Here is a 17,509-nt window from a genome sequence, read left to right on the forward strand (position 1 = left end):
CTGAAATGATAGAACTAGTAAATCAGTAGGGATTTAGCTATTTTAAAGACAACAATATACTATAGGTTCATAGGATATATGATATATATATAGGTTTATAAGATAATTCAGGTTGAAAGAGACCTAAGTACTATCTAGCCCACCCTTTTGTTCAAAGCAGAGTCAGTTATTAGATCAGATAGGTTGCTCAGGACTTTTCCAGTTGGACATAAATCTTCAGTGATGGAGATTGCCCAAATCAATTTAATTTCTTTTCCTCACTATGAAAAAGTTTTCCTTATGTCCAGTCTGAACTTTTCAATTTCTCTTTATGCTGGTTGGCCCTTATCCTTCAAGTATGCACAACAGTAAAGAGCCTGACATTGTCTTCCTATCTGCTGACATACTTGTGCTGCTCCTGAGGTCACTCTGTGCAGTTTTTCCAGGTGAGCTCATGAAGCCCTATGCTAATGTCACCCTTTATCATCCACGGTACATGGAATAATGGAGAGATTATGTTATAGATATGACCAAACTTGAAATTATCTGAGATAATCTAAGTTGTGCAATTTGTATCTTCAGCCTTAGAAGTTTAGCTAATGTGAATTTCATAGAGTCGCTGTACCATAGAATTGTTTGGGGTGGAAGAGACCTTAGAGACCATTTAGTTCCAAACCCCCTTGCCATGGGCAGGAACAAGCCAATCCAACTTGGCCTTGAACACATGCAGGGATGGGTCAGCCACAGCTTCTCTGGGCAGCCTGTTCCAGTGCATCACCTCTCTCACAGTAAATATCTTCTTCCTAATATCTAATCTAAGTCTACCCTCTTTTAGTTTAAAGCCATCACTCCTTGTCCCATTACTACACTCCCTGATATAGAGTCCCTCCTCAGCTTTTCTTTTGCCCCACTTTAGATACAGGAAGCCTATTATAAGGTCTCCCCAAAGCCTTCTCTTCTCCAGGCTAAACAACTCCAACTCTTTAGGACTGCCTTTACAGAAGAGGTGCTTCAGCCTTCTGGATGGCATTTCTTCCCTTTATCTTGTCACTGAGGACTTTCCTTTAGTGATGATTTTACCTTTAATGAAAGAGAAAACAAAATTCATTGCCTTGCAGTCATTTTATACATACCAGAGCTGTTTATTCAATTTTACAAGATACCACCCCTTGTAATCTTACAGAAAGTAATCTGCTTTATTTCTTTCTTTTTTGTTATAATTCTGTTTGTTTGCTTTTAATATTCTTAGGATTATTAGCTCATTGACGTGAAACTTAGGGCTTTTCTACAAACTTTTGTACAGGAAAATATCATCTGTTCATCATGCAAAGACTGAAGTATTTATGGTGTCTCTGCTTTAGATGTTGTTTTCATTAACATCTAAAGGAGGGATCCTGATTCCAGAGCAAAAACTGCCTAGTTTAAGTTTGAGTACTACTGTCAGGAGGAACTGACTGTTTTTCTTTCTTCCTCTGGAATGCAGTTAAATGTAATTTTCATTACAACACACAACATCATTTCAAATGAGTAAAGGAAATCCCACTTTTTTTTGTCCTGAACCCAACTGAAAATTTTCCTCCTAGAGAATTATCTTTTCACCATAATGATTAAAAAACAAATATGTCACCAATCAATGAAAACCAGTTCCATATTCTGGTTTTTATGAAGTTCTCTTTTGTCCTCAAAGATTGCAGAAAGCCTCTAGTAGGCTGTTTACATTATCAAATATGTCATCTCAAGGGGAAAGTATCTCCCAAGGGGGAAATGAAAAAGTTGTTTTGAGGAACAGTTCTGATATTTCTCACCTTTCAGGGAATTTTATTTCAAATTCAAAGTTCTGTTGGTGCCATTGACTAGTGTTGAAATCTGCTAGGTGCCTTCTGGAATGTCCCAGTTGGATTTTGTTCAAAACAGTTGTGCTATTTGAGAGTATTCAACGAGATGTGTGTCAAAGCAGAGTAAGCAGAAGCAATCAGGAGATTTGGTTGAAAATATTGTTTTAAAATGCTAGTGTAGATGAACTCTACTAGAACTGGATGGCAATGGACAGAAGATTCAGCAGCTAATCAAAAAGAATAACAAAACCTCATATATCTTGAGTTTGAAGAGGAAACCTTAGAATATTTGGAGTAACAAATATCTGTATCTTCTTTTATTCTGTTGCATCTTCATACAAAAATTAACTATCAAAAGTCAGGAGATGTCTTATAAACATCTATGGACATACAATGTATTTCAAACTGTATTATCTTTCACACAATTCTGAAATAGATTCTGTAGGGTGACATGTCATATGAGTTTTAGATTTATTCACTTGCATTGCTTTGACTCCAAATAAATAGTTACAAATAATGAAATAATTCATAACATTTAAAATTGTTAAGTTTGTTCCTATTTTAATAAAATTTTATCAGTTATTTTTGAGAATCACATCTCCATTACAAATGCATAGAGCGATTAATTCGAAGTCTATTTAAATAGTCATTGCCTGACATATTTTCAAGAAGACGCTGAAAGAATTACCTTTAAATTCATATTCACAGAAGCTATAGGCATTTCCACATGCAATTATTCTGTTACTACTTACAGAACTTGCATCAGCTATACTGGATGAAGCTCACACACTTCTAATTGTACCTGTTTTATGGAACAACTGACAGTGTTTTTCTAGACTATACCATAGAATACATAGGAAAAAATGCCTAGGAAGGCAGCTAAAAGAAGGATAAATAAGAAAGCCTCAGATTACATGGAATTCCAGAAAATGGCTGCACCAAGGTGAAAGGAAAAGTATATCTTTGAAAAAAAAATTGTCAAAAATCCTTAAGAACTTTTACGTTTACTCAAAATTTCTTTGTGAATGTAGTTATATAACAGTTGAGATCAAACTGAATTTTATTTTATTAGGCTTTCATTTGTTTTTAAGTAATCTGTGATAATGCTTTTAATACTCTTTCTCTTTTCCATTTGTAAGAAGGTAAAATCTTCAACTAAAGCTAATAAGCTATTCCTGATTTATACTGACATATTCCTTTCTTGGAAGTTTTCTTCCAAACTATTAATTTGGATTTTGTTAAGTTAATGAATACTGTTAATTTTGTGTAAATAGATACAGTCTTCAGAGGGGATTACAAAAAGTCATAAAGATGTTCTGATGTTCTTTTTTAAAGCTTTCTGCTACTATATCTCTAACTACCTTCTTACTTAGCTTTCTTGAGTTCTCAAATGGAATACTTTCCAGAACTGTACATTCATTTAGAAGTATGACAAGCATGAGAAACTATTCCTAAGATATATATATGTATATATACACGTGTATGTATACATATATATATTAGTTTTGTCTGTTTTTATCTGCATAGGGGTAGCGAGGCCCTACAGAGGGATCTGGACAGGCTGGATAGCTGGGCTGAAGCCAATGGGATGGGATTCAACAAGACCAAATGCCGGGTCCTGCACTTTGGCCACAACAACCCCAGGCAATGCTACAGGCCTGGGGCAGAGTAGCTGGAAAACTGTGCAGAGGAAATGGACATTGGGGTATTGATCGATGCTTGACTGAACGTGAGCCAGCAGTGTGCCCAGGAAGGCCAGTGGCATCCTGGCTTGCATCAGAAACAGTGCTGCCAGCAGGAACAGCAAAGTAATTGTCTCCCTGTACTCAGCACTGGTGAGGCCGCACCTCAGGTACTGTGTCCAGTTTTGGGCCCCTCACTGCAAGAAAGACATCGAGGCTCTGTAGCACGTTGAAAGAAGGGCAAGAAAGCTGGTGAGGGGTCTGGAGTGCAGGCCTTACGAAGAGTGGCTGAAGGAGCTGAGATTGTTCAGTCTGGAGAAGAGGAGGCTCAGGGGAGACCATATTGCTCTCTATAACTACCTGAAGGGAGGTTGCAGTGAGCTGGGGGTCCGCCTCTTCTCTCATGTAACTAGTGACAGGACTAGAGGGAATGGCTTCAAGCTGTGCCACGGGAGGTTCAGACTGGGCAGTGGGAAATGCTACTTCTCTGAAAGTCTCTGAAAGGGTGGTCAGGCACTGGAATGGGCTGCCCAGAGAGGTGGTGGAGTCACTGACCCTGGAGGTGTTCAAGGAATGTTTGGACGTTGCGTTGAGGGACATGGTTTAGTGAGAACTATTGGTGATGGGTGGATGGTTGGACTGGGTGATCCTGGGGGTCTTTCCCAACCTTGGTGATTCTATGATTGCTACATTATGTGATGTTTATCATATTATCAGCAAATTGCTGGAATCTGAAATATATATTAAAAATAGAGTGCAGATATTGTTCCAAACTTCTGTATGTTGTCTCAGTAAGATGAACTTACCATGAGAATGGGAGAACATCTGCTCAATCTAAATTAGTTATTTTTTTTTTTAGTAAGCAGAAGACATAGGATGCAAAGAATGTAAGCAATACAACCTCCTTTATAGTAAGAGCATTTAGACTAGCAGGTTATTTCATGTTTCATGGTTCCTCTTACAATATTCGTACTTACCACTTAGGTGTACCTGACTATCCCTGGTTAGCAAGTGATCTTGTGGGTCTTTTTGAACCTTGGTGATTCTATGATTTTATAATTTTGTGAAATAGCCCAGTGAAGAAAAATTTTATTATAATATTTGGAAACAATGCAGTCAAGTCATACAACACTAATAAAAAAATTTCCATCATGTATTTTCTACTTTTGTTTTCATTTATATTAGTAGTATTGTGACAAAAAATTGAAAGTCTACTGCTTAAGATTTGACTTTTTTAAAGTATCCTTCTCACACTTTTCATTTTCATTGTGATGTTGTAAGACCAGGGCTTTTTCTTTAAGTAGGAAAGCTACATAAATACTGCATGGAGCACTTGAGGGAAAAAAAAAAGTAGAGAGTCAGATACTGAGCTACATCTGAGCTATTGCTGAAGGGGGACAGCTTTGCAAAGCTTCATGTGACCTCTTAATCTCTTGAAATTTGATGCAATAAAAGTTGAAAAGAAAATAACACTATCTTTTATTACATAAGTTAGATTTCTGTGAAACTTTTTTATGAAGTGTCACACCCACTTTTTAATTCCCATCAGTCCTACCACCAACTTTGAGAAATTTAATAAAGATTTATTTATGCCTATTCCATCTGTTTTATACTTTTGAAAAATTGTGTGAAATTATCTTCTAGATCATTCTGGATTAAATTGTTCCAATATTTTTATACAGATATTTTAAATAAAGGGAAGCAAAATTAAAATGCAGAAAATGTCTAAATTGATGGAAAAACAAGATACCCATGACATCACCTTCCTTTGGACAAAGCATCAATGACGGAAAAATACTTATTCATACCAATCTGGGCAATGCTGAAGTAGGAATTTCTTTTGACACATACAATTTTATACCAATAATTTACATAACAACATAGAGATTTTCACATGGACATTATAGAATTAGCCCCTTAATTTCAATTTAAATTAAACATTATATTAAACATTTTTGCTCTGTGGAGAAGGACCTCGGGGTCCTGGTGGACAACAGGCTGGTCATGAGCCAGCAGTGTGCCCTGCTGGCCAAGAAGGCCAAAGCAATCCTGGGGTGCATTAAAAGGAGCGAAGTCAGCAGGTCAAGGGAGGTGATCCTCCCCATGTACTCTGCCCTGATCAGGCCTCACCTGGAGTACTGCATCCAGTTCTGGGCTCCCCAGTACAAGAAAGACATGGATCTCCTGGAAAGAGTCCAGAGGAGAGCCACAAAGATGATAAAGGGCCTGGAGCATCTCCCCTATGAGGAAAGGCTGTGTGACCCGGGTCTGTTCAACCTTGAGAAACGAAGAGCAAGAGGGGATCTTATTAATGTTTACAAGTGTTTATAATATTTTAAGTGTGGGAGACAAATGGACATGACCAACCTCTTTTCAGCAGCCTGTAGGGACAGGACAAGGAAAAATGTCCATAAGCTTGAGCATTGGAAATTCCACACCAATATGCAAAGGAACCTCTACACAGTGAGGGTGATGGAGCACTGGAACAGGCTGCCCAGGGAGGTTGTACTTCTCCTTCTCTGGAGATATTCAAGACCTGCCTGGATGCCTACCTGTGCAATCTGCTGTAGGGAGCTTGCTTTGCAGGGGGATTAGACTCAGTGATTTCTAGAGGTCCCTTCCAGCCCCTCCAATTCTCTGATTATCACTTAGAAGTGTATCTAGTCTTTATGGAACAATTTGACAGACAATCCATCATCATGTGATGCAGAATGAGTTTCTTACATTGTAAGAAGAAAAATTTGTGAACGTATAATTTTTTATGCTCTTCCCATGTGCAGTATTCTTTCTTCTCTTCCTTACTTTATGCAATATGCATAAAAATTCTGCCTTTACAAACAAACAAACAAACAAAAAATACAACTCAGAGATTCTAGAAACATTTTGTTTGCATTCAGTGTGTTTATTCACTTTACCAACATCAGGTCTTTAGGCTATATGCTCCTTAAGTAGATTTTCTAGTTATCACAATGATTAAATATTTCAACTTTAGTACTCTGGGGAAATATAAATATCTAAATGTGAAGAAAATAAATGATGTGTTTATGTCACAAATCTAGATGTTTAACATCTTCCTCAGTTGAGAGCTTTTGAAAGAGCCTGGAGAAATCATAAAAATATTGAATGTAGGCAATACAAAGAATAAAAAGAGAACAACTGGCTGCAAAAATATTTATTCAAGTTTTTGAAAAATGTGTATCTAAAGTCCAGAATATATTACCAACGATTTGCTGAATGAAGAAAAATTAAGCCTCTTAATGAAGCACATCTAATAGCAATTCATTTCAAAACATTCACATAGTCAAGCCAACTCTATCATTTTACCATTCACTCTGCTCCTTCAAGTTGAAGCTGAGTCCTAAAAGAAAATGTTATGTTATAAAGACCAAGAGGCATAGGCTTATCCAAAGTAATCATAACATAACTAGATACAGGAACTTGAGAATGGAGTCAAGGATGTAGCACTTAGGGTCAGCGTTTTGCTCTTGAGCGCAAGTAGGCTTGTACTGTCCCATGTCTATCAAGAAGTTCTGTAGTGATCAAGGGATAAAACTGATTACAACAGTTGTTGCATGGACTCCTAGCTTCTCCAGAAAGCAATTCCATCCAAATGCATAATCATTGATGACTTTTCCTCATTAACCAGCTCTGATTCAACAGTGAATTTGGAAGCCATCCTATTACGTAACAAGAAAGTTTTGTAGTTACTGTGAAATTTCATGTCCCAACAGAACATTAAGTCTTGTTCAACTGAATGCCTTTTAGTGGTAAAAAAATCTTCCATAAAGGGTAACCGTAATGACAGTCTGAAAAGTTAAAGGCCTAGGAATCACAGAGGACTTATGCAGCAATCCTTCTTTTGTTTTTGTTTTTTTGTTTTGTTTTGTTTTGTTTTGTCTTTTCTGATCCTTTTGAGGATGTATCTGACTCTGATTTTGCTATGTGGCCCTCAAGAGTTTACCTGCCAATTTATTGTAAAGAACTTTGTTTTCTTCAATAAATGATGAATTAAGTTATGTCAATAATGAATTAAGTCAATAATGAATTAAGTTATCACTTCTGATTTCCCCTACACCACTTTCACAATAATCTATTAGTTAAATCTATTAAATTCATTTGTCCTTACATGAGAAAGTGTAGGATTCCTAAAAATGCATTTCTTTAAGTGTCTCACTCCAATTTATAGGAGGAAGAGGAAGTTCTTCGAAATATGTATACATGGCATGAGATTAAGAAACAACAGTTCAAATGTTGGTCCGACCACTTTATTACAAATCTTAATCAGGAAGATGGGGAAGGGGAGGACAGATGATTTAGGGGGATGGGAAAGGGGAGGTGGGCAATAGGAAAGATAGAAAGAGGCAAGAATTGCATAAAGTGGGGATAGTCGCCACCAGGATCCAGCAGCGGTCCCATTGCATGACGTTCCAACAGTTTGGAGCAAAAGCACAGGGGGAGAGCAGCAGCAGCATGGCCGGTCTTGGGCAGCAAGAAGGTGCAGGTATTGGTTGGGTCCAGGAAGAATTCCAGGAGGGAGCAGCAGGTCTCCGGTAGCAGGCCCTGGCATTCTGTAGTGAGGGATCTGATGGCAGACACCTTTTCAGGGGGAGAGCAGAAGCAGAGTGTCCATCCTTAGGCAGCAAGCAGGTAGAGTGCAGAGCAAGTCCAGGAGGGAGAGGCAGGTCATGAGGTTTCTCATGTCAGAAACCTTCTTGTTCTTCTTCATGAGGAATCTATTGTCAGAAAACCTCCCTCTTCTTCAGCAAGAGGAATCTGTTGTCAGAAACCTCATCGCATGGTTTTTCGTCACTTTTTTATCCTCCTTCTTCTGCCAACATGGCATTCCTGGGTGCTTGGGTAACAGTCATGTGCAGTACACCCTGAGATGGCTATCTCCCTCGAGATAAGCCCACACAAAAGACTGCTTCCTGGCCATTAAGCTCTGGCTTATCTCTCCCTCTGGTTGCCCCTGGCCACGTCCATCTGTGTCCCTCAGACAAAGGATTTTGCAACCCTTGACCAGGACTTGCTTGGACTTATTTATCTGTGTCCCTCAGCAAGCTTTGAGAAAACGATGCAAAAGAATAATCTCTTACAGTAACAACAACAACAAAAAAAGATGGTGCTACAGTAAGAGGCAGAACCTGCTCCTATTCTGACAAAGTTTATTAAGTAACAGATCTAAGTTTATTTAGAAAGATTTTGACTGTTATAGTTTCGGTCAGCAAAAATGTACAGAAACTAATGAAGTCAGTCCTCAGATGAACTAGTTGATAAAGTAAGATGGTCATAGACTGAAAAAAGTTGCTTATGCAAAAAAATAAAATAAAATAAAATAAAATAAAATAAAATAAAATAAAATAATAAAAAAAAAAATCCGGTAAGTCTTTGTAAAAAGTGCTCATTCTTATAACACTAATTATTTACATCCTTTTTTTTGTTTGTTTGTTTTGCTTCCATCTTCTACAATGCAAAAATTATGCAGATATATCCAGTTTTTATCATCACTTTTCCTTGTCTTTCTCAAAAAGGCATCTGAAAATGGTATTTCAGGTTTTGTACTATTTGTACTTGAAGTTGAACATATGTTGAAATTACCATAGAAGCAGTTCTAGGGAACTGGTTAACCACAGTGGAAATATTCCTGCAATGTCTCTCTTACATTTGAATCAATCACATACAAGGCCAGTCTCTTCAATGGTTTCTTATTTCCATTGGCAGCCTTCCTCTGGAAATCAATGCTGCCAGTGTGTCACCTTACAATACCTAGCATCAACCACAAAGTCCTGAGGGCATTAGTGTTGCTACAGAAGTATTCAATGTGAAATCAGCAAATGTAGATGGGTATGATGTAGACCACCCAGACTCTAGTGTTCTTCATTGTCTTTTCTCTCAAACCTCCTAAACTCTATCCCACAACACTTCAGAAGATGCTCAGATGTGAGATGCTGTCCAAGAAAAAAAATAAGGATAGGGATATCAACGGTACAAAGTAATTCCTGCTTCCCTATGTCATCACTCCAGACCTATATTGTCTCCAACTAAGAAAACACATGGGAAAACTTTGATCTAAATGTAATCACTTTTTTTGAGTTGGATCCCATCCCCCTTATAGTATACTCTACTACAATTCATGATTCATGGATATGTTCAAGCTCTTATAGCCATTACACTTTGACAGATCTCAGAGCCTTCTCTGAAAACAGCACTCCAGCACAGGAAAAAAAAAAAAAAAAAAAAAAAAAGAGCTAGGTGTTTCCAAATTATAGAAATAGTTATTTTATTCTGTTGAAGACTTAGAACTTGTACCTCAGGAAGGCCCATACAGTCAAGCAGAGACATCAAGATATGAAGATGAGACGCTCTTACCTCCACTGCCAACCCTTAAATGAGGTCTGGGAAGGTTCTGATCACTCAGGTGCACTGCTTGAACATGAGCTCCCCTGGCTTAGTCCTGCCTTCACACCAGGTGCTCAATCACTGGTTCAAGCCATGACTCAGCGTTTCCACTGCACTACCAAAGTAAAGAATTCACAAGAATAAAGAAATAAATAAATAAACAAAAAACTTTCTGGTAAGAAGTCATAATTTATATAAAATTGGATACTTTCTACTTTGTGGAATACTGCATTTTTTCCTAACATTCTCTCTCTATTTTTATTTATTTATTTTGGTCAAAAAGTGACCTGTTCTGTTTCATGTATGAAAGTTCTACATTAAAAGAGTATGAGCTATGAGCTAGCAAATATCTTTACTGAAGCACTGTTGGCAGCTGAGATCACTGACAACTTCCTGGCTGTGATTCATAATCTATATTGGTGCCTTTGAGACAGCAAGCTATTGATTTTTCCCAGTCTATAATCCAAGACCATATACACAGCTTGTTAGACATCTGTGGGAATATAAACTGAGTTTTGATACAATTTAGGGAGCTTCTGGTAGCAGAGCACTTAGTTTTTGTCTTTGAGAAAGTCTTTATGTATTTGTGTAGTCTTTGAGATTTTTAACAGATTATTCAGTAGAGCTTGAGTTGTATTTTTGGGAGAGGAGAGTTGGTAAACTGGTTTCTTGGGTGCAGCTAATATGAAGTAATAATTAGCAATAAAATAAAGAGCAATAATAACAAAACACAGGGATTTTTTTTCTACTGATATTTCAACATTTTTATTCTTATTCTTTTCTTTGGTTTTGTCAAGTACAATTTAGAATTACTTCTCTTGTTTTATATTTAATATCTTGACCATTTTAACTTGTCCTCGTCGGGAAAATTGTCCTGCCTTTATCATGTGGCACATATGCAAAAATAACATTCCAAAGATCAATCATTAATTTCAATGCAGTTTCTCCACAATAAAGGGATTTAAGAGTAAGTGCACTGAAAGTATTCAAAAAAATATACATAGCTAAAAATATATTTCCTACGTTCAAGTCACTGCATACACACTCTGATTTTCTTAAACTACACACAGTATAGTTTAATAAACTATATTATTAAACTGTTATATTCTATCTTCTGCAAATAAATGTAAACTAAGGAAAAAGAAGAAGGTTTGAAGTTTATGCAGTAAGGTGAGAATTCCATAAGGAATTGTCCATGTATAAGTTCTTTTAAATGTTGCTGAATATTTGTCCAAGAGTACTTAAAGAGCTACCATGATCTGTGTGGATTTCAGATGACAGAAATATCTCTGTGCATGTCATCACATTGCATGTTGATCTGGAAGGTTAGCAAAATATTTACACTAAGTCTCCAAAATCAAAATAAAGCATTCTTGACTGTATGCATAGTATAGTTTAGCAAAACTTGGATAGGTGTTCATTTTCTTTTTTATGTAATTCACATAGACAGATATTCTGGACTGTGCAAGAAGTTGGAACTCTAGAATAGTGAGTAAAGAGAATATATAAGTAGTAGTATATTAATTTTGTTCTGACTGAAATGAAACAACATAGTGTACAGCACTGCTGCACCCATCATATTTTTAGAATTCTACTATTCACGGGAAATATGCAAATAAAGCAAAGAGAATTAAACTGGTTGTTGTTTAATTAATTACTCTGTTCTAAATTCCCAATTTGGATAATCTTATTTGTTTCAGTATTTACTATTCCCACTTTCCTATCCACCTGCTGGGTCAAGGAAAAAAAGTACGTGAACTGACCCGGCCAAAGCAGATTCCAAAATGAAATATGAAAAACAAAATGATAAAAGGACAAGGAAAATATTTTGAAGTTTGGGATAGTAAATATGGGTCACCAAGTCATCCAGACAAACTATTTTCAAGAGGGAAATAAAATTATAAAAAAGCTCTTTATTTTATGACTCAAAACTTTAGTTCTGATGTCAAGCTAAATATTTGTTGTTCATTATTTCTGTAAATCTGAAAAGAATTTTGATCCACTCATCATTTCAACAATGTGAGAATCAGATCATCCTGGCTTGTATCACAAGAAGGTATAAGAAATGAAAAAGGGAGTGAGCAGACACTGTTTTCCATAGCACTTTAGAAATTCATGTGATGATAAAAGTGATAAAGTCAGAGATGGAGTATAGTTATCAATAGCAGATAACACAGTTTTGCTAAACAAACTGCTGTCCTTGGAATAAGTAGTTCAAAATTGTTCTACCTACATACAGGTACATAGTTCACCAGAGGTTCATCTTATTCAAGCTTGGACGCATTTTAAAAAGTGGTTACATAATGAAGAGAAATGTCACTGCTTAGTGCATTTTCTCTAGGTCTGTATACTTACAGAAAGGCTGGAGACAAATGCTCCTTAGTTATAATTTTCCAACTGGAATGTTACATACTCAAGTATACAAAAGATGCAGAAATTGCAGACTGACCTGTTAGTTGCCCTTTCCTATATTCTAAATTCAGCACTGTAACAAAGGCTGTTTTACCACTGTGATTATATTCAAACCATACTGTCTGAGGAACAAGTACTACTATCTTTATTTTTAATGCACTCATAAGCAAAACTTGCACTCATCTTTCACTCATCTCCATTCTTTTACCAGCAGCCTACTGCAATGGCCACACGATTACCTTTTAATTAACATCACATAGTAAAAAATAAACAACTGTTTTGAAATTATGTTTGTGCATTTAATTATAGGAAAGGCTAAGAACATGTTAACCAAAGCACATACGCCGTTCTTCCATTCAGAGACCTGACTGAGTGTCTTAAATGTTATTAAAAAAATCAGTATCCCCAGTCAGGATATTCTAAAATGCACTTTCTTTCCTAGAATCATAGAATCATAGAATTGCTCAAGTTGTCAAAGACCTTAAAGATCATCGAGTCCAACCATGACCTAACCACACTAGTCTAACTCTAACAACCCTCTACTAAATCATGTCCCTGAGCACCACATCCAAATGGCTTTTAAACACATTCAGGGATGGTAACTCAACCACCTCCCTGGGGTGCCTATTCCAGTGCTTAACCACTCTTTCTGTAAAGAAGTGTTTCCTGATACCCAACCTAAACTTAACCTGGCGCAACTTGAGGCCATTTCCTCTCGTCCTGTCACCTGTCACTAGTGAGAAGAGACCAACCCCACTCTCACTGTCATCACCATTCAGGTATTGGAAGCAAGCAATAAGGTCTACCCTCAGCCTCCTTTTCCCCAGATCAAACAGCCCCAGTTCTTTCAGTTGTTCCTTGTAGGACATATTCTCCAAGCCCTTCACAAGCCTTGTTGCCCTTCTTTGGACCTGCTCCAGCACCTCCATGCTCTTTCTGTATTGAGGTGCCCAAAACTGAACACAGAACTCAAGGTGAGGCCTCACCAGGGCCGAGTACAGGGGCAGGATTACATTTCTCTCGTCCTGCTCACCACACCATTCCTGATACAAGCCAGGATGCCATTGGCCTTCTTGGCCACCTGGGCACACTGCTGGCCCATATTCAGCCAGCTGTCCATCGGTACACCACGGTCCCTTTCTATCAGGCAGTTTTCCAGCCACTCCTCCCCAAGCCTGTAGGGTTGCCTGGGATTGTTGTAACCAAAATGTAGAACCCAACACTTGGCCCTATTGAAACTCATACAGTTTACCCTGCCCCATTGATCCAGTCTATCCAGGTCCCTCTGTAGTGCTTTTCTCCCCTCTGGCAGATCAACACTCCCTCCCAGCTTGGTGTCATCTGCATTTCCTTTAAATAAGAATATCACACCCACAAAAAAAGTATCCACTTTCTCTATCACAACATATTCGTTTTAAATTTTGCAAGCTTTTCAAGAGACCAACCCTTGATTATGCTTTCTGGGAGTGCACAGTTCAGGATTGGCTTTGTTCACAGATAAAGTAGGAAGTAAACTCTGGAGTGGTAAACTTAGTAAGTTGTTTTTGTGATCTAAAAACTGAAAATCAGCACAGGCCAGAAATGGCAACGTGTTAAAATGGTAACGTGTTAAAAAGATTGTGATTCCTGTGAGCGAGTCACAGAATATGATTATCACTTAGATTTGGAAATGGATGAGATAAGAAATCCCTATATTCAGTGAAGTCCTAAGGGCCAACTGCCTTGTTAGATTTATGATTCTAAGAATCAGGGAGGAAAAAATGCAATGGTGAGCACTAGAAGAATGAGAGAAGAGTACACCTTCTTCCTGGCGTATGAGAGATCAAGACTAGAAATGATTTTCTGTTTGTTTTGTCAAGAATAAGCCCCTGTCCTCAGTTCTCAGGCAAATGAAATGAAGTGGATTTTCCCAAAGCAAGCACTGAAGGGAAATTTTTGCATACTCTGAAGGCCTACATGGTTTGATCAAATTAGCTAATGACCTGTAAGTACTTATTTTTAACCGCATAGTTTCTACTAAGCTTCTTTTCAGTGCCAGTTCTCTTTGATATTTTCATCAGTGATTTGAATACATGACTTGAAGGTATATTAGGTAGGTTTGCATAGAACACTGACCTGGGAGGAGCTGCCGACTCCCCTGAGGATTGAGAGGCCTTGCAGAGAGGTCTTGACAAATTAGAGGGCTGGGCAATCCTCAATCACATTAAATTTAACAAAAACAAGTACAGAATTCTGCAACTGGGATGGGACATCACTGGGAATTATACAGACTATGGGATGAGGGGCTGCAGAGAAGCCCCACAGAAAGGGATCTGAGAATTCTGGCAAGTTGACAGCAGGTTGAATGTGAGCCAGCAGTGTACTCTGGCAGCCAGTAAAGCCAACCATACCCTGGGGCGCATCAGGCCCAGCACTGCCAGCTGGGTGAGGGGAGATTTGTCTCACTCTGCTCTGCATTCGTACAGCCCCATCTCATGTACTGTGTGCAGCTTTGGGTGCTACAATATTGTAGGATGTAAAGCTATTAAGGAGCATCCAAAGGAGGGCTACGAAGATGGTGAAGAGTCTGGAGAGTAATCCATATGAGAAGCAGCTGAGGTCCCTTGGTTTGTTCAGCCTAGAGCAGAGGAGATGAAGGGAAGCCTCATGGAGGCTGCAGCTCCTCACAGGGAGAGGGGGGGCAGCGCTGAGCTCTGCTCTCTTCTGACAGAACCTGAGGAACAACATGGAGCTGTGTAGGGGAGGCTTAGGTGGGTTTTAAGAAAAGGTTCTTCACCAGAGAGCAAGTGGGCATGGAACAGGCTGCCCAGGGCAGTGGTCACAGCCCCAAGCTGTTGGAATTCAAGAAGCAATTGGACAGTGCTCTCAGACAAAGGGTTTGAATTTTGGGTGGTGCTGTGTGCACCCAGGAGTTGGACTCAATGATCCTTGTCGGTCCCTTCCAACTTGGGATATAACATGATTCTACGATTTTGTGTATCAAAAATACAGAAAAAGATTGAAGCAAAAACTCCCATCATACAATTCTGTAAATAATGTAGAACCTCAAATACTTGCTTCAAGTGCGAACACATATTTCAGGGTTCTTTTAGAAACCCTTTCTGTAGAGAAACAAGTTCAGTGAGACTTTATCACTCTTTCTGTGATAACTAGAAAGAACTATTTGTGAATTTTTTTTTTAGATACCTTCAGACACTCTGCATTTAGTGGATTTAAATGAAATGAAATCCATTAACCTCACCATTTCTCTAATTGACTAGATCACTCTTCTAGAATATCATTTGTATTGTCTGCAGATAACAAAAATATGTACAAGGAAATAAGAGAAAAAAAAAACATGACAAAAAGAGTATCTATTTTGTTTGATGAAGCAGTTCGTTTGTTTAGCCTTTGGAAAAAAAAAAAAATCTGAAAGTCATCCATCTCTCCTTTACGGATGGATGTTTATTGTCCTTTAACCTGCTTTCTTTTTCTTGGAAAAATATGTTATGTATTCTTCCCTCAGATACAGAGAACAATAGAGGGAATATTTGCACTGTCCTCAGGGCTCAAGTACAGATCACAGGTTCTTAGAAATCTTAGAGTATTTCTTTGGGTACTTATGAAGATTTTCATTTAATGTGAAACATGTTAGGGCTCATGTTTTAGTGAGTTCCTAATTTTTAAAGGATTCATTTTTCCTAGCAACTCCCAGAACTCCTATTCACTTCAATGGTAGCTGCAGGTGCTGAAAATCCAGTTGAATAGTCCATACTGGTTTGAAATTTTGCAGTGGTCTTTCTCTCACACACATGCTCACAAGTTCCTCTTTACTCTTCTTTCTTTTCCCCCCCATCTATCCAAGATTAAGACCAATCACACCAAACATAGATACTCATTTAATGGGGATATGAATGTCTATGAATGTCACAAAGAGACAGTTAAATTAATTGAAATGAAAAAAAATGATGAGCTTCTCAATATATTTTTTTAACTTTTTAAAAATCAAATGCAATAAGAAAATACATTTTCAAGAAAATTAATCGAGTTTCAGGATACATGCAGATGAGTGAATTATTTTAGAAGCACCTTTAATGTCTTTTTACAAGGGTCACTGTGTTTTACAACATGACAAAAAAAATGGGAAGGGAAAGGGAAAGGGAAAGGGAAAGGGAAAGGGAAAGGGAAAGGGAAAGGGAAAGGGAAAGGGAAAGGGAAGGAACCATATCACATTTTTGCTAGACTTGAAATAAAAAAAAGGTGATTGAAAATGCATTGTAAACAGGATTATTTAAACTCAGCTTGCCTTAAGATAGAAGCAGCTTTTAAGCAAGTTGTTAAATAAAGACCCAGTATTTATGAGATTTTATGAGAGTAATCTAATGCATTGGTCAGACAAGGTTAAGAATAGTGCCCTTGCAGTCTCCCTAGTTCCAGTGATAGCATTTCATGTGTACAAAAAGGCTACAATGTCTGGACATTACTGAAATTGATGTGTACAAATATAAATTTGGAGATTTGGTTATGAATTTAAATATTCCTAAAATAAAATACTATAATACTAAAATACATATGATCTTTTTGAATCTTTTCTTTTTCCTGAGTTACACTTTGTTGTCCATCTTTTTTTCCTTTCTCCACATTAGCTTTCACAACACTTCCTGGGGCTTTTAGAAATGTCATAAACTTACTGTATCATTACTGATGCACACAAGCAGGAACATAAATGAATACTGTATGTGGATGATATTCTACTTTTTATAACCCACCCTGATATTTCAATCCCAGCTATTGCACTGTCCATAAATCAGTTTGGGATCCTCTCTGGCTTTAAAAGTAATTATAATAAATCCAAAGATATGTTTATGTATAGGAGGCCAATTGAACCCTTTGCTTTTCAGTTTCCATTTAAATTGGTCTCCAGAGGTCTTACCCCAGGTTATTTATTCCTTTTTCTTTAGATCTGCTGTACAGATTTAATCTTGGTTCTCTGCTTTGTACAATTCAGTGGACTCTGTACAGGTGGTTTTCTTTCTTTTTTTATTATTATTAGGAGAAAGAGCTGTCATTAATTAAAAACAAAATGTATTTTGTATTTTTTCTCTGGTAATAAATAAGCTTTCTAAGAAATGGTGAAGAGTAGATTAAGAAATGTTTCTGTGTGACTTGAAAGCAATTGCTGAACTCCTCTACTTAACACTCTGTTTTAGTCTGCTCTGCAGA

General features: G+C 37.5%; 1 long non-coding RNA gene across 1 annotated transcript in view; it reads left to right on the forward strand.

The window, feature by feature from the left end:
- The window catches only part of LOC124417687, a 75,683-nt gene that overhangs the window by 18,955 nt on the left and 39,219 nt on the right, over positions 1-17,509 (forward strand). The gene's annotated exons all lie outside the window — the stretch shown is intronic.

Source organism: Gallus gallus, chromosome 2 (assembly GCF_016699485.2).
Source record: "Gallus gallus isolate bGalGal1 chromosome 2, bGalGal1.mat.broiler.GRCg7b, whole genome shotgun sequence".
NCBI lineage: Eukaryota > Metazoa > Chordata > Aves > Galliformes > Phasianidae > Gallus > Gallus gallus.